The 24,195-nt window shown below is 38.8% G+C and overlaps 1 long non-coding RNA gene across 8 annotated transcripts in view; it reads right to left on the reverse strand.

The window, feature by feature from the left end:
- LOC110394037 overlaps window positions 1-24,195 on the reverse strand; it is a 253,077-nt gene that overhangs the window by 69,735 nt on the left and 159,147 nt on the right. Inside the window, exons 1-2 of one of the 8 annotated variants that reach the window (XR_002435347.1) lie at window positions 3,772-3,885; window positions 2,384-2,421 (exon numbers count right to left, since the gene is read on the reverse strand). The exons of 3 other annotated variants lie outside the window; for them this stretch is intronic. This is a non-coding gene — a long non-coding RNA (uncharacterized LOC110394037). Of the gene's footprint in view, window positions 1-2,383; window positions 2,567-3,771; window positions 3,886-3,966; window positions 4,037-9,674; window positions 9,726-24,195 lie in introns of those variants that run through there. 4 more of the 8 variants (XR_002435348.1, XR_002435349.1, XR_002435350.1 and 1 more) reach the window with 4 other exon arrangements.

Here is a 24,195-nt window from a genome sequence, read left to right on the forward strand (position 1 = left end):
GGCTGTGAGTATGTTACAGTTTAAATATTTTGTTAACCTTCCTCTCAGGAACGGAAAAAGCAACCCTGACAAACATCTGCCCCTAAACAATTTATACACAAGTGTGGCTAAAAGGCAGCTTTCCATCTGCTGCGGAAGAGGTACCCTCAATTAGGTGCATCACAAGAAAGAGCCTTACTGTGTGTGAAATGAGGAACAGCTATCTGAAGGGAGAGAAGCAGGTTTCTTTGGATGGATTATGCTATTTAATTAATTAAGTCACATACCAGCATTAATCCAGGCGCAAAGGCGCACCAGCCTTCCTTTTTAAAATCTGGGCAAGGGGAGATTAAAACTACAAGGGCGACTGCACGGAGCCTTACATTCAGTGTGCGAATCCTGGGTTGTAAAAAGCGGACCACATGCAGTGCAGTGTAAAGAGGCAGAAGCAGAGATAATCAGATCAGGCACCAAAAAAACAGAGAATAGAAGTGCCTCTGAATGACTGAACTAAGATGGCAAAAGTACTGCAAGGGACTGCATCATGGTCACAGCTATCAACAATACCCAAACTTAACAATCATGCTTTTTAAAACAGTTCTCTCAACTCTTTTTTGACAGAAGGGTTCAGCCATGGGGATCATAGGAAAATAATTAAAAAAAAAAAAAAAGAGATGAGTCATAGATTTTTGGAGTTATGGAGGAAAACCTGGTGGTACACTGAGCAGTGGCTCTGATGTCAGTGGTGCCTTTAGACATGTATAAATGCAGAAAAAGGCTTTTATCACAAATTTATCTATCCGCAAATATGCACAACTATTATAAGAGCTGGACTGCCTGAGTGAGTGACCTCTCCCAGCCTGCCTCACATCTCTGACATCCAGCAGCCTGTTTGGGATCCTTACCAGATTTGTCCTTGAGTTTCACAGAGTATGAGAATCCTCAGTCTGCTCTAGAAACGTTTCAAGTAGGGTCATGAGTAATGTCACTCCTTTCTACCTTCTTCACCAATACCCCTCCCAAAAAGGCAGAAGGGAATTTAAAACATCATCTTATAAAGCCAATATTTGGAGAGAAGTGTGTTGACCTTGCTAGAGCTGTGAGCTGAGCTCGCTCTTTGCATTTCCAGCCAGAGGTCTGCACTATATGCATGTGGCTGCAGAAGTCTTGCCAAAAGGAAAAGGCGTTCCTGAGCTGCAGTTGCCCCCTGTGAAATGACTCAACTCTCCCTTTAAAAAAAATAAAAATCAATGTCTCAGTATGCTCCTGATGGATGCTGCTACAGCAGACTCAACAATCAACCCAGAAGGGCAAATGCAAGTCAAGTTCTTCATACATTCTAATTACAGTTTACACAAAATGAAAGTCAGGTTAATAAGCTCCGTTGATAAAAAAAAATAATAAGTGGCATTTTTGCAGAAGATCAAGGGCTTAGCCTTCAAGGAGCTGATCAGAAAAATATGTTGCATGCAAAAGTCACCTATAGCCCTCAGGTGGGGAAGAGAAGGAGCAAAAGGTGCAAAGGATGGAGAAAAGAACAGGGGATTTTAATAAGAAACTTTCTGAAAATAAGCTTTTCTCACTAAGCTGGCCTCTCTATATCAGAGCTGTAGACCTGAAAGGTTTTCTCCCATGTGTCATTTCAAGACCATTAAACACACACAACATCAGGGAAAGGGCACCCCAAACCCAGCAGCACTGACAAAACTACCCCAGCTTCAAGCGCTTTTGCTGGTTCTTTCTTACATCACGTGTTGTTCATCTCATATGCAACACTAGTGTTCTCAGTCAGCAGAGAGAAGGAGAAAAGTGCAGCAATGCACTTTTGGGCTTGCTCTGGGCACCCTCGCTTGCTCCATCTTCATAGCTCCTGCACAGGAGCTGCACCTTGCTGCTCCCACCTGCCCTGTGCAGGTGGCTGTGGCTCCAGTTCCCAGAAGAACAGAATGGCTTGGGTGGAAAGGGACCTTGCAGATTATCCAGCTCCTTGTGTTCAATTCATTTTTGAACACGTTGTGGGGAGATTTAATACATGATTCACAGTCTATGGCTAAAAAAGGAATTTATTTATTTATTTTTTAACATAGTGAAAGGGAAAACATGAAGCTGCTTCCATAAGAATATCACCTATGAGATAGAACCCTTCAGTTAATAAAACATATAACATGCTACAGGATTCTAATTTATTAATGAATAGCTGCCGTCTTTGTAATTTTGTTAGCCTATTCCATCACTGCTTGATGCTTCCTATCGTCGCTGCCTGAAATTTTAAACACTTCTGCATGACTAGCGCAGAATCTCCCCATTTGATCTCCCCATTTCATGGAGGGCCGGAAATAAAAGGAGAGAGATGCATGGGTATATGCAAACAATTATAGCTAAACATGCACACTAAAGCCCTTACCTCAATTTCTAGTACTTCTCCCTCCTAACTTCCAGATGCTGAAAGGAAAACCAAACTGTAAAGAAAATTTTTTCTCCTCTTTTATTTAGTCTCAGATTTATTCCTAAACAAGAAAGAGAAGCAAAGTTCTTTTTCAAAGCATGAAGCCACCAGCACAGGGTGCAAAGATGCAAGACTTCTGTGTGAAACAAACGCTGGCAGCAAACTAAGCTTTGTATCTTGACTTTCTTCAGAAAATCTTGTAAAACTGGTACAACAAGCCATTGTGTGCAGCTGCTTTGAGAATATGCCCTCACAATAAATAATCTCTGATTTACACACAGGACTACATATGCCTAGACAGTCTTTTATATGCTTACTCCTGAGTATTTCAACAGCCCTTTTACCCTGATTCTCTCATATTTTTTTCCAACAGATAGGTGCTGAGACCTTATGCGTTTGAAAGCACTGTTAAGGGATCTTTTTTTAATTTGTATTTTCTTTAAATCCTACTATTCCACACCTTGAAGGAACAACCAAAGGACTACTCACTCTGCAGCATTACTGGTCTCACTATAGGCACAAAAGCCAAGCATACAGGCTGTGCCCACAACCTTCACCTATCTTATCCCACAACAGAAACATCAACCTCCTTTTCCCAGCAGAACTGGGGTAGTAAACAGGGATTCTTGTCTCACATCCCACTCTTGCTGGGGGCTCATCAACCTCCAATCTAGCCCCATGTGTCTGCTGCAGCTAGTTCTGTGACATGCAGCTAGAAGCTAAGCCAAGGAGCTCTGATTGCTGCTGGAAGCAAAATTTGGAGAAGGCAGAGACTTGGGACGAATAGCTCGGCCACCACTTTCAAAAGTGGGGCACAACAATTTGATGGCTAAAAACAGTGAATTGGAATAGCCTCTGGGTTAACGTGAGCACTAAATAATGCACGCTCAGTGCAGGGTATTTATTTGCAAGGTTTTATGTTTTCTGTTGTGATTCCCCTTGTTGCTTTATGCTCTTTAAGGTACAATGCAGTGCCTGCCCATGCTTGCCCACATAACTGCTGCATACCTCCATGCCCCTCCCAAGCTATACCATAGATCTCATCCCTCCTTTGAGCAGGGGACCCTGTCCCACCACTCCTTTGCATCCTCTCTACTGCTCCTTTCCTGTGACTGAGCTACACAGGACTCCTCTCCTCTCCCCTCCTTCCCTCTGCAGCACTCAGTCCTACCTCCATGCTGATGCTTCCTTAACATTGGTGCAGTGGTTTTCCAGCACCCTTACTGGCCAGGTAAAAGCTGCCTGACAAAGAGCTTTTCCTCTCACATCACTTGTTCCTTAGTTACCATGCCATAGCACTCCCAGTTTCACCACAAGCAAAGTAGTCTTGCCATTAGAAACCACACCTCTGAACTTGCCACTTCATCCCTTGACAGCCAAAAATGCATCAGACCCAACACAGCTCATTGCACTGCACATCAGCAAGCAGAGTGGGTACAGATCCAGCTCAGTCAGGCTCAGAGCGGCTAACCAAATGGCACAAGATCTCTGTGGTCAGTACTTCACAGCTAATCTCTATCTCATCAGCCACAGCCGCTCACCAGAGATTCCTCAGTTCCCAACATCTTTCACCTGAGAAGCCTTTGACCAACTCAAGGATTTGCAAGCAGCACTTGAACCTGGTTTATTGGGTGGGGAAATGTCCTGCTTTATCATGGCCCCCACATTTGGGTAAAATGTGCTCAGCTTATTTTGTAGTTAGGGCTGCATTTCTCTTCATCTTAGCAGATAAAGAGGGCCTGCATCATAACAGCTCTGGTTTTCAACAAAATGAAAAATAGCAAGGATTACTCCTAATAAGCCAAAGGCACACCAGGAGAGCTCACTGATGTCTGGCTATGCTGGCAGGCTCACGTGGCACACCTGCTTCAAAGGGAATGGCTAAGGCAGCTGTCTAAAAGGCACCGCTCAGCTGTTCGTGTAATGTTTTAAGAGCAATCCTGAGGTGAAAGGAGCTCATAAGGAATAAAATAGATAGGTTCTCTATGGCATGAACAATTGCAAACTATTTGTTCATCCACTTGGCATCTAGCCTTTATTTCCAGAAAGAATAAGCAACATTTCTAAATGTTACTCAAACAACTACAAGTGCTGCACATAAACCAGAGCAGTCCAACTTTAGTGCAACGGGCATGTACGCCAGCAATTTAACTGCAGCCCTAAAGCTATGTCTAACTTGCATATGCACAACTATTTACATGAATAGTGATACAAAGAAATTCAAACCATCGTGAGAGCTGACTGCTCTTTTGATTTCCTTTCAACATTAATGAAAAGCCTGCAAGCAAATGACATTATCCTCACCTTGAAATGACAGAAAGTGAACATGCAAGCCAGGCTTTGAGGACAACATATGGCTTTTAAGGTTCAACCTGGACCTCCAAAAGCAAATTTTTCTAAACTTGCATGCCCTCAGATCTCATCTACTGAGCGCTTTCAAACACAGGACAAGGTCTGAAATGTACTACTCCTCTAACTACAAAGAAAAATATACACTTAATCCTCCAGGCAATACTTTGAAAATGTATTCCTTCATGCCTTTGTATTTAAATAATGACTTTTGTCAAAAGCTTACAATGATTGCATTTAAAACCTTTGTTATTCGCTTTAGCTAACTATATCACACCACCAGCGATATCATTACTCTTCCCTAGGAATCCCTAATTAAAATGTCAAGACGGACAGAAAACCCTCAAGAGCTGTGAGGCAGCATTATCTACTTGTCTGGGGGTGACTTGAGAAATCTTCTCATCTTGCTTGCTGTGCAGGTCCACCTAGTAAGGTGAATCTGATTTCTGAATCCAGGGATTGATCATAAAATAGTTTGCAGTGGTACAATGCCATAGAGTAATTTAAAACATTATCTACTTACTTTCTAAAACCCTCTCTCCTTCTATTCCTCTCCTCAAGGGAACAGATAAAGATAAACCTTTGCTGGAAAAGATATCTAGTTATCTACTGCAGCATCAGATTGAGCAGGTATTTGCATGCTTTAGTTTGTGTCTACAAAGTTACTTTGGGGCACAAAATAAGAACTAGATCAAAGCCAACTTAACAAGTTTTTGACAGCCAAGTACACCTACCAACCTTATTGTCTATTTTACATTTGAAAATTAGCATCAATTCCCAATTCTAAAAAAATAAAATAAAGCAAAATGGTGCAATCATGACAGAACTCTGTCTTTATCAGGTTAAACCTAATTTGAAAGGCACCTGCTCATTCAAGCCATGCAATGTGCTAAGATGCAGGGTTCATCACACTACCTGCCATGAAAGGAGCCCCAGCACTCAGTGGAGGAGCACAAGCCAGCAGGTATGCTAGTATGCTAGGGACTCACCCCATCCCATGCACCCCTCTGGTGGACAGAACTTTGTTTACTGATAAACTACTTCATTAACCATAGGTACTGGGTAGTAGCCAACACTATGAATTTACAATGAACTCAGTGATCTCGTCCCACAGAAATGTGCTTGTATTCCCACAGCCACAGTTATGGGTGCAAGAGCTGAACTGGTGGGTTACCTTCTGTTATTTTAACATTCATGTCCTTCTACCTGCTCATATTTGTCCTGCGGAATGAAAACATACTGCACAGTTGGAGGAAGACTTTTTGCCTACATAGTTGCTTTTTTACACTTTGACAGTGTAGCAACATAGAATAATCCCATATAACTAATACCACTGCTCCACTATCTGCACTGGAGTCCGCTAGCATTCCCATTCCAGTGCAGGGCTACAAGGAGTGATAGTAACAGCACACCACTCTTGCTTCATGAGGTTGCTCCTTAAAGGTCAAGCCAACAATTGACAACTGGGATTGCTATACAAACTCTGTGAAGAGTGGTATTCATACACAAGCGCATTTCAGCAAGTTTGACAACCTGTAATTCTAAGCTTTCTTTTAAGGTTGTAACACCTGACCTCAAACATTAGTACTTATTCTACACTCCTTTTTTTCATTTGACTCAATTTACCTGAGTTTAGAACATTGCCTATTAGTTCATGTATAAGCAACAGCAACGTTTTTCTTAACCCAAAAGCTAGAAGCAGTACAGTCTACAGCACATATTATTTTGACAAAATTTTAAAATTTGATATTTGCCTTTTCTTTTGTTCCTTCATGCACCTTTTCCATAATTTCTATTTATTTTCTATATTATCTTCATTTTCTACTCCTTTTTTTTTCCTCCCATGGTATTTTTCTTCTTTTTCTAGAAACTAGTGCCAAATTTCTTTCTCCTGCGTATGTATTAGTGTCTCTCTTGTAGTGCTGAGCAGTAAAGATGGAATTAAACTTACAGCTAACTTTGTCCAAAGGGGTTACTGGTGAAGAAAACAATTTTTTGATCACTTACAGAAACACAGACTAGAACCTATGTACAGTTAGGGAATTTTGTCAGGGGCAGGGAAAAAGTTCTTTTCCTCTGTGTAAAAGCCACCTTTAGGCTGGCTATGCTACTAAGCAATTAAAAATACTACAGTTTCAAAGAAATTTCATAAAAAACTGGCTGATGTTAATCATGTGTCACTTTGTTTAACCGTAAGACAATTAACAATTTTCCTTCTTACTTCATTTTACAAGAGAAGGTTACATCATATTTCGCACTTGTATGCAATTTACAAGTTTATATTTCAATTTCCTAGTCTGATGTTAGCAGCATTTCTTCCTTGGGATGTTAAGGAGAGATGCTGGATTTTTAGGGCAATCTATGTGAAATACCATTATTTATAAAAATGTTTAATATTTTCAATAAATCGTGATTCAGCAAGCACAGATCTAAAATGGAAACCTAGAAGCCTGTCAAAAAGGGTGACCTACTGCATGAACAGCAAACTAAAAAGAACAATAATCTTATTTGGATATCCAGTATCCTGAGCACCAGAAATATAACAGGAATGTAAAAATGTTAATTTCATCTGCAAATTTGGATACCCAAAATATTTTATGTAGTTGTTCAAAAATGGATCACTGCTGGTAGATAGGCTTTTTTGAGTTTGTTTAGAAGTTTTATACTATCATAGTAATTTAGGGGAAAAGTCTGAGAAAATCATGATTAAAAATGCCAAATGTACTTCTCTGAGTCATGGAGAACCATTTATTTGGTCAACTAAGTTTTATGTTCTCATAATGTGACATTTTTAGTCTATCTAGCTTGACGCATCAGAAGGATTTGGATCTGAGGCAGATCATTGATTCACATCTGTCCCAGGTACACATACTTTTGATGCCTAAGTATGTAATTATTTTTTTGAAAGCTTACAGATAAGTTTATCAAAGTCAGAAGTGAATACAGAATTATGGCAGTCCAACCACTTCTGGAGCAACTAAACTACATTTGGAATTGATATTCAGATATATTTTGTTTCACTCAAAAAAAGAACAAAGCCCCTTACTTTGCTCAAATGCCTCATCTACTTCCATTGGAATTCCTCCACATTCCATTTACTAACACAAAGCTCATATAATCCTTTATTCTGAAAACAGAAGTTCAGCATCAGTTATCAAACACTGTATTGCTCCTAGATGTGCAGGCAGGGCAAACAAATCTTAACTGGGAAAAGATGTAAATTGGAAAAAAAATAAAGATGGTAATCGGTAAATAAAATGTGCCGCAGGAGGAAGACTATGTTACATTTGTCTAAATAACAATGGACTCCAGACACCTTCAGTGGACTCTAAGAACTTTGCAATTGCTTTTAGCAGAATTCCTTGGTAAGTATTTATACTACTTATTTGAGGGATGTTTTAACCTCAAGTAAATACCACTTTTTCTTCACTGAGCTGGGACTTAGATGTTGGATTTCAGAGTAACAGCTACATCTAAATTAGACAGTATCCGCACCCTTCACTTTGTCTTATGTTTTAGAAATCACCAGAAATCAGAGGTATGCACACAGAAAAACTTAAAATGCACTTCAAAACTATTTTGCAGAGACACACTTTTTTCCCCACAGTATCAACGATTGATCGACAGACAAAATAGGATAGAAATACTAGAAGCATAGCATGTTTTTAAGCTACAAGAAGCAAATCACACAGAACAGGTGTACCTCCAAGGAAAACTGCTGCACAAGATAGTCACTGCTAATTACTGCTGCTGTGCTATATCCAAATGTTCCATTCAAGATTGTGGCAAGCTGTGATTTGGAGCTGATTTTGTACTTTCACTCCTTCTCCTCTACTCACCTTGTTTTTACTGTAAGTCAAATTTTCCCTGAAGCGAACAGTTCTTGACTAGAAAACATACAAAGTTTTTTTTCCAAGAAACATATTTCAGTCCATGACCATGAGCAAAACCAGGAGGAGGAAAAAAAAAAAAAAAACATCTCAGTCCCAACTTCTGTCAGCATTCCTGGACCAATGCCAAGGCTATGGCATATGTCAGAAAACATACCTAATGTTATTTTCGTAATATAAAAAAAAATAGTTTGCCTCAAATGCACTGAAAACAACAGTTATTTTTTCCCCATGATACTACCTGCCTATGACACCGTCACATCACCATGTCATTTTGATACATGAGAAGCAGAATAAGTATAAAGGAAGAGTTCGGTTTCTCACAGATGAGACAATTATTTTCTTAGACGGGAATTACTTCAGGGAAGATGCAAGGATGCTGGTTTCAATTCTTCAATTCCCCACTTGCCCCCTCCTTTCTGCCTCATCTGGGGAGGGTGTAGGGAAAAGAAAAGAAGTAGTCTTCAAACAGCATAGCGAGGGTGGGGACGATGATAGACAAATACATACATATGAAATACAGCAGGTAAGAAAAACATTAAAATTTTAAAAAATATTAATGAAAATAAGTAGACGGAAACATTAAAAAAACAGCAGCTAAAATCATGTGACATGCAAATTAATGTGTGAGTTATGGTCACCAAGGAAACCACAGTTCTCCTAACTTTTGTTCTTTCGATACTTTTATTTTTGCACTGAATATTCTTTATTTTTAGTACATCTGGAAACTACAAGTACATAGAGAGCACCGAAGACATCTTTGGTACTCCTGTACATGGGCACACAGCAGATGGTAGACTTTCATTACACGCTCTTTTAAAGTCTCATGGTCTTACAATGCTAAGATGATTTCAAATTAGCACTTTGATATCATTCATTCTAACGTTTGTCACATACTTCTAGCCACTGTGATTCGCTCTGTCAAAACTCACACCATGTCAGGACCCAAGCCACTGACAGAGCAGCACGCAGTCCTACGGTTACCCTACAGATCAATGAGCAACACAAACCTTTCTCCATGAGGACATCCAGCAAACCACTCGAGTTTGTTCAGACCAAGCCTGGAAACAGGAAACACATGCATGACTGCATTACGCATTACAGAAAGGTTATTCTGCTGACCTCTGCTCTTCTCCACAAAACACTACCGATAACTCTTTTTGATTAATATTCTTGGTTTGAGTTTTGCTTTTAATTTTGGCCTGCTGTATACTGAAACAATTCTTAGGTATTCATGATCCTGTAATCAGCAAGAAAGAGTTATTGCCATAAATCTTGGAGGAGATACAATCTTTAGAGGTATTTTATGCTGAGAAATGAATTGAATGGAATGGGAGCAACTGCTACACTCCTTGGATGATTTACAAAATAACCCATGGAAATGCAGAAAGTATGTTACAGCTTGAATCTACACAAGTTGAGAGGTGGAGAGATGGTGGGTGGATGTGCAATGGTTTCTTCTTCAGAGTTTTCCAAAAGCCACCTGGGGAAGGCTCAGCTCAAGGAGATGAGGCAGCAGATAAGGAATGCATGAGTGGAATGAAGTTATGCTAAATGCAAGGCTATGGAATATGTACTGCTCAGCTGGAAACACAAACCAGAGTACTGATTTGAATGCAAGGAAAAAAAATAGGTAAGATACTGAAAATTTCATGAGAATTACACACAGTACTGTTGCATGAAGAACTAATATTTGCTACAACAAATAGCTTTTAATCATCTCCTTTAAATAAAATGTTTCAACAGTATCTGATTATAGAAGTAGTTTAGATGTTTTCATGTGCTACTTTAAAGGATTTTAAGATTTATTCCTATTTCTCTTTTGTAGAGACATTCTGCAGCCAGGGCTACAATATGAAGATCATCATAACTTCAACCTCTAATCTGAATTAAAGACATTTTACATGTTAATTAAAAGGTAAAAATAAACTTCTTTCCAAAAAGCAAAGTAAAAATTACTGGCTGCTTTTCTTCAGCATCACAAACACACCTGCACCAGCAATGCTGAAGAACTGCATATTGGTCACAAATGCAACTGCCAGCTACAATCATAAACATATGACTTTAAAAGCATGTGCTACAGGTGTACTTTCTTTATATCAGCTGACATTAAGGACAGATTCCCAAGCTGAGAAAGTAAATCTAGCTTTAAAGCGTTGCATTTCTGCACCTGAAGTGGTTTTGATTCCTGCCACTATGATGTTAGATAACTTCTAATCTTGCCATCAATTACGAAAATATTGTTATGACTACCTTGATTTTATGAAATTGGGTTATCTTCCAGCCTGTGGACATATTCCTATTGCATTCTGGGTTAATCTACATGTATAGCTCACTTCTGTCAGAATGACAAAAGACAATTGATTTTGTTTCATGGTGTATTCTTATCAAGGCTCTCCTACGCTCTTAGCCAGTCTTTGACGGATAGGGTGTTAGAGGAAAGGTCCATTAATTGATTTGTAAATAATTACATCTAAGTCTTCACTTTTGACTAGCTATCAATAAGGGCCTATCCTTTTTTCACTGGTGAATGCTTTCAATTCAGCTTTAGTGTCTAACTTTGAGCCACAAAACTCATTAAAATCATTATACACTTCTAGAATAGCACCTACTGGTGATGGCAGAGGTAAGAGTGTGTCGGCATTTCTCTTAAACCACTTACGAAGATGGATTAGAGAGAAGCAAAATAAATATATAAATAAATAACAGGCCTGGGAAAAAAAAAAACAAAGGCAAATCAATTGCTTCTTGAAGTGGGACTTAATTTTTGGAGCTTGTGAAAAATTCATCCAGTGCACAGAAACAGAAACAGATCACAAGCAGTACTTGACACACTGTTCCTAAACATGCAAAGCCTATAGGCTCAAGAGGGCTATTTAGTGCCCTGATAGAGCAAAAGGCTGCAGAATGAGCTCACACACATCAGACACTTAAGAACTACAAATAAATGCGTGAAATGGAGTCAGAAAAGGAGACTGGAAGGTAGGCACACACACACATGCCATTTGAGATATCACAGCTGAGGGAAAAAGGAGTTGACAGAAGTCATATGCCAATTAGCATCAGTTATTGGAAATCCAGGCTTTAATGGTTCTAGATTTCAGTTTCCCAGCTTTTCTTTCAGCATCTTGTCAGGAGGACAAAGCCTAACACACAGATTTGAGCCCTCAGAGGAAAGTGCAAACTCAAGTCTGAAAAGTAACTGTAATAGCCAGGCAACCATTTCATAGGTTGTTAATATAGTGAAGCTGTAATAAAAACATATTGTAGTTATCACATACTCAAGAGTGTAAACGCCATTAAACCAAGCCACTATGTTGTACTTTGAAAATGATGCCAACAGACGAGATACAGAGTCATATCAGAGGCCTGCCTGTTCAGCATAAAACAATTGACCAGAAAGCCTCCTTTATTGCTGCTTTCCAGTGATTGCCACCAACTTTCCATTAGCTAGCACATAAGATTTCCACCCACCACAACAGAAGAGAAAGGAACTCCTACAAAACTATGCCACAGTTTATAACCTAAGTGCTGCTCCTATGTGATAAATATCTGCCCCAGATGTCAATTCATGCTTTATGCCCAACATATACCAATAAGCCTTTCAATTCTACCTGTCCTCACTACTAAATTTCCAGAAAGAGCTTAAGCTGTAATCCATCTAACTTAAAAGATGCATGCCAGCACGCACATAGTTGACCCACGCCCAGAACACAGAAGCAGTGAAAGTTTGTGAGTTTACAGTCTCTCTCCTGCAACATTTCCCATTAAATTCCCAGCTAGCATATATTGAGCATCCACATGTTGAGTCATTTAGTTACTGCTCTATTCCTCACAGAGTAAAGGTATGAGTCACAGGGATAGTCACAGCTCCTTTTACCTTATCTTTCAAATAGAAATTTGTTAAGAAAACAGATAAAAATCCCTATCATACACAAAACAGAAAGAGTTTACATTATTCATCACTGCGGGCAGTGAAAGCATACAAAGGAGAGAGACTTTCTACAGGTTTTTCCAAAATAGCCTTATCTCCTCATCCAGCCCACACCTGTTCAGGTGCAATGGTACCCGTAGACACTAAGTCCAAACAAGACCAGGAGCAAGCCAAGCAAGCAAGAGGGAGCCAGCCTGGCCATGTGGCATGGCCCTCACATGCTAGCCCCAACAGGCCTCACTGGGCTGCCTCAGCACAGAGGCATTCATGAACTAAAGGCTAGGAAGGCCAGGGGAAAATGAGTCCAGCAAGGCCACCAAATGGCAGTGACATGTTTACTCACTATCAGGAGTTGGGAACTTGCCTGGGGTTTCTTGAGGAGCACAATTTGTGAGAGTATATGTTACTGAGCAAACCTAAGGTTTTCTCTTCTTTCTTCAGATTGCAAAAATCTTTTTTGTTTTGTTTTTCCATTCATCACCAGCATCCTAAGGGAAAGAAACAGCTTATCCTTCAGTGGACTGTGCTGTTCCCATGGTGGCCTCTGAGACTGATTCCAGCTAGCCTACACTTCTACCAAACATTGGATCTGCTCCACTGAAGCTGGAGGGAAGATTCAGGAAATGGGTCAATGTACTACTTAGCTATATTCCATCTGAAATAAAAGCAGTCTCTTGATCAGTCTAGCCTGTTATATTACCTCAACACCAGGGGAAGGTTTTCTGAGGGAAACTTTGTCAGGGAACAGGAACATCACTTCCTGCCAATGAAGCAGGTAAACCTCGTATCTAATGAATACCCATGATAGCATGATTCATGAATAGCATGATTCTTGGATAATGCTAAGAAATTTATGGGAGACTCAGATGAACCTCAGACGAGCATGCTGCAAGGAAAGAAACACTGTCAATGTGTTTCAATTAAAATGCCTCTAACTTAAGCATATGTCTTTAAGACACAAGAGAGGCCTTTAAAATCTGGTAATTATTTAGCAATATTTCACATTTACTGTTCAACCTGAATCTCAGCTACAACTTTTGTAAACATTGGTACCATTTCTGTTCCAGATAGTATAAAAAATTATTCATAAATGAAAATGTTCAGCAGGTTTATAGCAGCTGTTTTACTCTGCCCTCCCCCCCCCTTCAGCGTAACAGAGCTTTCAGTCAGCCCCTTCCACTCACGGGGCTTTTGAACAGCACCAGAGCATGTGTTCAATATGTTCTTGGGACATAAGAAGCCCATCAGGGAGGCTTAGTAATCCAACCAAACCTGCAGTACACCTGCAGCACACTGCCTTTTTTTAATTAACATAGGTGAGAACAAGCAGTGTGATGTTTCAGTTTAAAATCACATTTGTTAAAAAATGCATTTACTACAAAAACAATTTCAGTTTGCCATAACTCAAATGTGGAATATAATCTTCCCAGCAGGAGCATACTGCAATTGCAAACATAATACCTCTTGGGATGGAAAGGCTCTTTTTACTGCTGTATGCTAAGTGTTGTAACAAGTCAGTTATGTCAGAGGGCCTTCTCTGCACCTGACAGATTCCCACTGGTCCCTCTGCTTCTTCCTCTGTTCTCTCCTTCTTGGTGTTTACTTTGGCTCTAATATTCTTGTGCCCCTTCAAAGTCTCCCTGTCCTGTATTGGCCTGTGGAGTACAAAGGATGAGATATTTATTGCTTCAGTCTATTTAAAAGCCAGTACAAACTGGACAGAGAAACTGAGAGCCACTTTAAGCTTCTCTGATTATGGGAATATCCCCAAAAAGTTCGGTGGATCTCCTCATGTTTGTTGGTAAGAAAGAAGCCAACTCCTGAGAATCCTAGCTACAGCTTGGCAAGTTTTCTACAAACCAGGTCTGAGCTTGTTTGTTGGCCTCTGCTGATCAGGTGCATCACACTGCCACGTTTGTCTACTCCATCAAGCACTAGTAGACTCAGCCTGAATGCAGCCAAAGTACAACTCTCAAGATCATAGCACTCATGGGGAAGAAAGTCACCCCTAGGCAAGCATGAAAGTGAGAAATGGGTCCTAAAACACTCCTGCAGCCTATACCTCCAGGAGCAACAAATGAAGCCAAGCAGCCCTTGAGGTTTCAGCACAGTCTTTAATAACCAATGGTCAGCTAATGCTGCATTCTGCTCTGAGGCATCCACCTCCTCCCACAAGTCCTGCAGTACACATAGAATACACACATTTGTTGAAACTTTAAAAAAAAAAAAAAGCATAGCACAGTTTTTTTTATGCTACAGTGTAAACATAATTTGTACTGAGCTATAGTACAAACACTGGTTAAGAATTAATTTGGAGCTTTTAATGAGTTTATGCCCTGTTCAGAATTGCCAAGAAGTATCAGTGTACTGAGAAGAAGGGGGTTTTTGAACTACACAGGTTTTTAAGCAAAAATGACAACTGCAGCTATCACTGGAACCGAGACATGATTTTAACTGACAACCAGAGGTAAGAGTCAAGGAAAGATTTTTTCAAACTACACGAATTAAAGTTAGGTTGTTAGTCCTCTGCTTACAATGTCAAAGTGCTCTGACTATTGAGAATATATTTTCTGGGCAATATTGCTGCTCATAATAGGATTTGAGTCAGAAAGCAGGTAAATTGAGAAATAAGTCACAACCCCATTTTCTAGAAAAGCTAATATAGGAAAAAAAGGTTTATTAAGGATGATTCAATAACACTCAGAACCTCAGTGAAATGCGACTTCTGCAAGCAAAACCGATTTCAGCAGTACATTGGAATAAATACTGTTGCAGAAGCTGGAAGGCAATGCAAGAAGGTACCAAGTCGCTGAGGGATCCCATACTGGAGAAGCAGCACTTCCAGCTTGTGGAAACAGCCCAGGTGGCTCTATGAACATTGCTTTTCTGGCAGCATGCTTGTAAGTAAAGAGTTAACAAATACAACACTCAGCCATGGCGCTTGGCATTAGTAGAACAGAGAGGCTGGACTAAGCTCTGGTTGACCAGCATCTCTACAGCAGTGTTATCTCATATGCCATTCATTAAAGCACTTCTTAGCTCCCTGCAAACAATAGGCTTAAAAGGCAGAGCAGGCAATCTGTTCAATCTATTCCTTGAGTGCAACTTAAGACATGCAGCTGAAGGCAGACAGTTTGCAACCACAGAAGTAGCTCAGGTATCCAGAAAGTCAATACTTGCATGTTCTTGTTCTTGCATACATCACATTTGCCGATCCAACACTTGTTTCAACAGAAATAGGATCAGAGGAGCTGCCAGCAGACATAGCTGAGCACAGCTTGCTCCTCATAGAGCCTGGCTGCATGGGCTCACCACCTTCAACAAGCAAGAAGAGATCTACAACTTTTTTTTTTTTTTTTTAATTAACAAAAAATAATTCACTTCCGCTCTTCCTCAGGGCAGAAGAAGCAGCCATCATTTCAGCTCTGGTGCACACAATCCAACTGCAGATATTGGAGATGGGCTGCCCACTGGTGTAGAAAAAGGTAGTTGCTGTCACAGCATGGCTTCTCTCTATGGTCTTTGAAAAGTCATGGAAATCAGCAGAGATCCCTTACACTTGGAGAAATGCAGAAGTGCCATCCAGAGGACCCTACACTGGCTGGAGGGACAGTGCAACAGAAATCTCACAAGGATAATATTTGTCCTCTGCAAGGACAAATGCAGAGCCCTGCACTATTGCAGACATACGGGCTAGGGCAGGTTGGGTGAAGAGCAGCCCTGCGAGAAGACTCTGGGTGTCCTGGTGGGCCACAAGTTGAGCAAAAGCCAATAGCGTGCTCTGGCAGCAAAGATGGCCAACAGCATCCTGGACTGGATGAGTCAGAGCGCAGCTAAGGGAAGCAATTATCCCCTTCTACTCAGAACTCATTAGGCTCCATACTTAACCCAGTATGGGATTCTTCAACGCAAGACAGTTATCTAAAAGCAGGAACAAGTCAGTGGAGGGCTACCAAGTTGGTTGAGGGCTGGAGCACTGTGGGAAGCTGAGGGACCAGTGCTTGTTCATCCAGGAGGCAGGACAGCTTCAGGGCTGTAACAGCAGGCCCGGTGCCTACAAGATGGCTATGAGTCAAGCTTTTCACAGCAGTTTTTAACACTTCACATGCTCAAAATCTGCACAAGGTAAAACAAATAGTGACACTGAGCAATCCATCTGTAATCCAGCCCATCAGGAAATCTCATGTCAGTATTATCAGGTCACACCAAAAAAAGTCTTCTAGAGAATAAATATATGGATGATCAACCTCTAGAAGGTTTTGTCAGCCTTACAGACAACTCTTCATGTAGGCCTAATAAACCACCCTTCTTTCCCTTCCTTATCTCACCCAGCAAATGCATGCTATTAAATACAAAAATTTCTTTCAGAAGCTATACAAACAGAAATACAGAAAATACTAATACCATACTATTTTCTTTGATCTTCCAATGAAAACAGAATTTAAAACTCATACTATTTCAGTCCAGAAGCTTAGAGTTAAAAATCTTAGGAACTCATCCGGGACTTTGATTCCAAGAATCATTCAGTTGATGACACTAAGAGAGCTGTATTAGACTTGTAATTATTCCCTTATGAGTTCTACTGTCTGTTCGAGGAAGAAAGGTATTCATTTACATCCTCAGCAGTGATTTATTTTGGTGAAAAAAATAAAAAGGTTGGAGACAGCAAGAACTTAGTCTTACTGTGTATGTGCTAGAATACAAGAACAAAAAGTGTCAATAACAAACAGCATCTCTACCAGTTAATAGGAGCTGTATTCTCTGTTTACATCTAATAGCAGTTTCCTTGAGATCCTCAGTATAAATCCTATCTCCACAGTTCCTGCTTGCTAGCCACTGCTTAGTGCTGTAACACTTCATTAACATGCAAATGCTTGACAGTTACTGGGTTTAAGAACATCTGCGTATTTATAAACAACCATTCTATACTACATCACCATTTAAGGAAACTATTTAAGCTGACTAAATCTAAAGACTAACTTGTATCAGTTGAAAAAGGCACTGCCAGATTATTCTCTCATTTTTTATTTCTATGTTAACTGTCATAATGTTGTTTGTACAGGTAGGTAAAAAATCTGAAGTTGGTCAAAGAATTCTTATTTGTTCTTTTGAGACGATCAATCTTTTCTCTTGTCTTTTAACCTATTTTTTCCATTGAAAAGGCAAAAAGAACACAAAGAATGAACGATGCTTTGGAGTTCAAGAGAAGGTAAAGTTATGGCAATGGGAAGAAAAAAAACAACAACCACTAAACCAACTATAAGCAGAAATCTGTAATACATTCAATTATGCAATCTCCGAATTTTCAAAGCAAAAACTTCAGAAGTACCAGAAAGACAATGTACAGGACTAAAAGTTTCCCAAAAGTACAGATTTAATTTCTTAGATAACAACACCAGTTCTGCATCCTGCATACCTCAAGATGGCTTCCATTTATTCTTCAATATCATATCCTACAAAGCACATACCAAAATAGCATAAGTACTTGTAATTCTTGCAACACATTCTACCCATAGTATCTGGAATTCTTAGAAAAGAGTATCAATGGTTTGGCCATGAATTTAAATTTCTCCATAATTTTCATGCAAAATGTACATATAAATAAATAATTTACATATACATTTAAATTCCTTTTTATTCAAAGGACAAAAAGATGTGAAAAGAAAAAGGATTCAAAGAATTATTAATAATGAATAAAAGACAACATTTTATAGAACCTTTTTTAAAAATCTGCTTGAAGGCCAGTAGCAGAGCACATTAATGCAGGAAAGAATGGGATTGGCTGAATCAAGTTAAAGGGTAGTTAAGAGGATTGGACTTAATCGTTCTAGATAAGCAGAGTCATTTCTGATTCTCACCCTTTCCTTTTTAAGGAAGTCAGAGAAGTTGCATTCCATTCCTCAACTATAACTTAAGATGCACTATTTTTTTTAGTTGTGGTAGGTGGGAAGAAATAGCACCTACCAATTTATCTAGAAAACAGGTTCACTTTCCCTATGGGATTCTGTTCAGAAGTGATTTGTAAGTTACATACACATTCAGCATTGTCCCTGAAGGTCTTAGCAATTTTCAGCAGAGTATTCAGTTTTGCAGCTCCACAATATTTTTTTTCACTGACAGCCTGCTCTGAAGAAAAAGCTTTCTGAATTTATCCATACCCAAGTTTAAACCACTTTGCTCTAGCATGCCAAAAAATACCTTGAGAACAGAGGAAATGTGTCTTGGTGTAAAATTTCCCCTATGCCCATGAGCACATAACTCTTCCAAGAGCCTGGCTTTAGCCGCAGAGCAAAGCTGACCTACAGATATTGCTAAGTTTTCCCATCTCCTATATAGTATGTACCCCCAGAAGTTCATCTGTCACCCAGCAGAGTCTCTGCTCATGAGCATTAGAATTTGGACCTTAGCATTGCTGCCTAGCAAACTCTGCACAGCACCTCTATCCTGCTGTGAGGTTTTGTTACAGGTCCATGAAAACACATGTTCAACTTTTCTTATTTTGTTCCAATAGTTAAGCATGGGCCTCATTAATTATTTCAGTCAACCTAGGTACCAACTTAACACAAAGTGGCACCTAGCAAGCCATCAAGTATCAAAGTGACATATGGGAGCAGCCTGTGCACATGAACTATAAAACATAGATTATTTCATCGCAGACAAAACATGAGAATGAAGTATATTTGTACTTTTAAAGAAAATATGGTGCTGAAAGCCAATTTTTTTCTTCTGTTGAGACATAATGGAAAAATATTCCTGCTGCACAGATTATATTTAAAAGTTTGATGCCTTTTCTGTTTACTGGCACAAGATCTACAAAAACAGTCTTAAGAATAACAGTGATGAGGAGAAACTGAAATATCTGAAATGTTAGCACAATATCCTAATGTATTATGTAAATATCAAATTAAAATATAGAAGCACAATTACTGGTAGTTTCATTTTGGTCGTATTTGGCTTTATATATAGTTACATGAGAGTCAAGTATGTTCTTGTCTCTCTTTGGACTTTTATAAGACACATCAAAGGAAGGAGCAGTAAAGTCCTGGGAGAGAGAATATATGTCATAACAACAACCGTTAGCCCACAAGAAAAGAAATTACCTTACTAGGAGAAAATACTACCATTTGAGAAACTGACAATAAGAATTCATAGCAATTTTTTCAAGTTAAGAGAACGTGCAATAATATAAAAACATGTCAGGTATGAACAAAGTTCTAGTCTGCGTTCATGGAAAACAAAGTATTTTTCATGCACATGAGCTAAGTTTGCCTGTGTTATCCAATTCTAAGTGTAGGAAATATTGCAGTAAAAATAACTACTGGAACCATGAAAACACCAACATTTTTTCCTACATATGTGACACTGAACCTATATTGCACGATAATTTCAGATATACTTCACATTACATACTATGATAATTCACAAGGTATAAGAAAAAAATTGAAGATAAGATTGTTTCAGGAAAAAATGTCTACATTGTCCTTTCCCTATACTTAGCCACTCATTTCCTATCCTCCAACTAAACTAAATAAATGTACATGTGAACGCAGCCAGGACTATATTCCCTTGTTCTCACTGCCTAAAATCTGCTGCCATCAGAGCAGCAAATCTTGAAGGTAGCACTTTTGAAATTCCCAAAACATTTCAGCTTTTAAGATTCTCCTTCACAACCACGTTGTGCTCAGAAACATTTGTCTCACTGGGATTAAGCAAAGGAGCTTTCACTGACTAAACTCTGTATAAAATATTGGTTCTTAAGGTCTTTAATCAATTTGTCATTTTTGAAAGGTTTACCTCAAGCCTACAAGATTTTCTTCTAGTTCACCTTCCCATAGAACAAAATCAAAAAGACTTTTGATTGAACAAATACTTCAAAAGACAGTAACAGAAAATGTTTTTTGTTTGTTTGTTTTTAAGATAGAACAGTTTATATTTTCATAAATAAACAGAGATCATCTTCATGTTTCTGAGTTATCCTGTGTACACACAATTTTCAGGCATTATCTTATTGACAATAGTATAGCTGACTAACTACAGAACATAGTGGAGATATTATACTGATGATAACTCATCATCAAGACAATTTAACTTTGTGACAACTTACTGCTCTGATAAGAAAGAGAACTGGCTCTTGAGTAGCTCCTTCATGATGCTTACTCACATCAAGTTCTGAACAGATGAAATACTGTCCTAATGAGATTTAGAATCATCATGAGAAATCACAACTTCACATAAATGATGAACATATCAACATGAGATCAGCAGAATGTTTTGGCGGATACAGTATCATGTCACTGAGATCATTACTCAGTTTATTCTATCGTATCTGTACTTGTTCCCTGCTCCATTACATTCCTTTAATTTACCAAAGGGACTGCAAAAAGAAAACTCTCCCTCTCCTTTTTGTAGATGGGATGTGCTCTCTCCTCTCATAGTCATATAACAGCTGAGCCACACTGGTTCCTCTCCAGCTTTAGCTAAAGATTCCTTTCCAGTCAGTTGGCTAAAGGTTGTTATCAAGGCTGGTTTTTACAAGATCAAGCTCAAGAAAGTTCAATATTTTCTCTAAAGAAATATTTCTTCATTTCTTTTTTTGGATATTCAATGTGACCCAAAGACTAGGGTCTTTGAAAAGAGTTGAGAAAGAAAGCATTAAATTGCTATTGACAAGGCTAGCTTTGAAAACCACTGAGTAAACAAAGTCATTTTAAAAATGAATTTTCTGCTGTAGAATAATTTCAGTTTACTTTCTGTTACTGGACACCCTAAAAAAGATTATGTAAGACACGTGCAGAAGAATTACAGAAGGCAGGTAAGAACAGAGGCATGTCCATAAATCCTTGCATGTGGATGGATATCTCAGTAGCGAGCACATCCAAGTCAGGTTCAAAGTGCAGCCTCATTTCCTTCTATCCCATCCCATCTGATGGTTGTAGCTGCCATACTCCTACTGGCACAGCACAGCTGGTTATCGTCCGCTACATGTGGAACATTTTTAACATGCTAACAACATGTTGTTTTGAAAAAAGTAAATAAGTCAGAGTGTTAATGGAATTTCTCAGCCTTGTACAAAACCAATACTTAATAATCTAAGCAGCATATCCAGTGACCAAGTTGGCCAGATATTTTTAGCTACAAAGACTCAATTTCCAGCAAAATTAAACTGTTTAGGCTGAAATTTTTCTTTCATATAAACATGAACTTTAGATTTCACAAACAAATGAATTGAAGAATATGCTGTATAAAATCATAATGGCTTTTCCCTTGGGAAGTTTTAGATCACACTTGCTTTAGAGCAGGAACTGGCAATATATCGATGAAAGGTCTGTCGAGTCATGAACACATCCTCTTGTTTACTCAGAATTTTCCCAGATCTCTTTAGCCAGTAGAAAATAAAAATCTGCACACACACACACACCTTGTAAAAATAACTTAAATTTCAATATCTAAACTCTCTAAATCTGCAGGGATTCCCTTGCAATCACAACTGAAATGCCACTGTTACGTCACACAGGATCTCTGTTCCACAGCTGGCAAATTACCACAGAGAACTGCAGGAAAAAATTAATTATTTTGTCCTCATATCAGGGTTGGAACAGCACTCACTAACTGCAATTTGCTCGTATACTGAATAAAGAGAAAACAAAATATCAAATAGCTTGTCAGCTTAAAGACTGTTTTCCGTTTGAGGGAGAAAGAGGTGAGAAAGGACACTTATGTAAATAAGGCAGAGAAACTACAGAGAAAAGATGCAAGTATACAATTAAAATCTGCATCATAATGCATACATGCAAGGTACCAACTGAGATTATGGGGCCAACATTGATTCTGGCATTCAACTTCAGTGTTTCATTTTACAATTTAATAACATTCTTTTAATGTGTCCTTTTCATGTCTAATCTGTATTACAGCACAATGGGCCCAAGATGATTTTCGAACAAAGTTGGAAGTTTTCCAAGCAAAAAGTGAAAGGCTTTCTTTAAACTCTGATCCTAGCTGTTTGATGTGATCTAAGCAGGTGAACAGCTGAACCCACACGATCTTGCACAAAAACCAGAAGTCCTTCTGCAGAGTATATGGTACAGGCTATGGCAGCTATATGAACAGGTGCTGGGATACAGGGATTCACATTTGGTTTTAACTCTCCTAAATTTTGTCCTCGAAATGTCTGAAGATATTTACTTCTGTATTCAAAGAGAGGATTAAATTAAGGGAAAGGATCCCCTTCTATGAGGAAGTTATTTATTGCCCAAACATTATTACCCACATATTGTTTTCTGACAAAATCAGGAGATAAGAAATCAGGTTTGAGAAGGGGAGGTTTCTCCAGAAAAAGGAAGAGCTACATCTTTATTAAATCATGTTTAGAATCTGTTTGATTCAGACACTTGTTCTTCTCCCAAACTGCAGATGATTATGAGGTCTAAGACAAGAAGCATAAGAATGGCTTAACAATTTGTTTATTTTTTAAAGGCTTCTATGTGTCACATGCATCAGACAGGCATGAGCATTATGTACATCCAGCTGGGGATGAAGACCAGAAATTTAAAGAAGCTGTTTGTGATTTCAGATGGGATGTGGCACACAGATGAAAGAGCAAATATTTTTCCCCTTGGTTTAATGCTAGCACTGGATTCCTAAATTAAGCCCAGCAGGAAACAAACATCCACCACAGATTTCAAAAGATATCTCACATCTTTGTATTAAAACGTGTTATTTTAAAAATCCCAAATGCTGCATGTCTGAATTTTATTAAGTCCAGAGCCAACATAAGAAGTGCTATTTGATTTATTCCAAAAGAAAGCAGAAAATATGAGTGGACAATGGGATGTAAATTGCAGGAAGCCAAAGTAAAATTGAAGAGTAGGAGATAACATGCTTGATGCCATTATCTGTAAGAATACTGAGGCAGCGAGGCTTTGAAAAATTACTCTGATGACCTTGAGTGCTTGCTGAGACTAAAGAACATCCAAGTTACCGTATTTTCCACAGAGGAGGAAAGAGGACAGTCTGGATTTTTCTTTTCCAAAGGGATGGGGAGGTGCTTCTGATATGCAGTTCTGATTTCCTTCTACACCAAATAGCTACTTCCTGTGCTCCCGTGAAGAACAAAATTAATCAGACATTGTCGTGCACATTCTTCACACGTTTCATATGCAATTCTTAGCAAAAAGAACAAAAATTCTAAATCCATACAAAAATTCATTTAAAATGTCCAACCCTGAAAATATTTGTTTCTTCATATGCTGCACTTTTATTTTAGAGGTTGCAGATATTTTTTTTCTTCTTTCCCACTGATTTTGGTGATGTTTTGGGATTAAAACATGGAGTAGTCAGTTCCCATGAGATGAAAGACTTCACTGCAAAGGACTTACTCAGAAGATCAAAACAAAAACCAAAAACTCTTGGAGTATGAGATACTACAATTTATTTATTGAAAGACACTCTCTTCAAGGGGCTTCTACTTCAATATTGCAAATAATTTTCTGCTTTTATCAGCAATATGGTTGGAAATAAAATCTGGGCGTTTTCACTCACCAGCTGATGAAAATTCTAACGATGTATTTCCAAACAGTCTAGAAGTATAATTACAGACA

Source organism: Numida meleagris, chromosome 2 (assembly GCF_002078875.1).
Source record: "Numida meleagris isolate 19003 breed g44 Domestic line chromosome 2, NumMel1.0, whole genome shotgun sequence".
In the NCBI taxonomy this organism is placed as follows: domain Eukaryota; kingdom Metazoa; phylum Chordata; class Aves; order Galliformes; family Numididae; genus Numida; species Numida meleagris.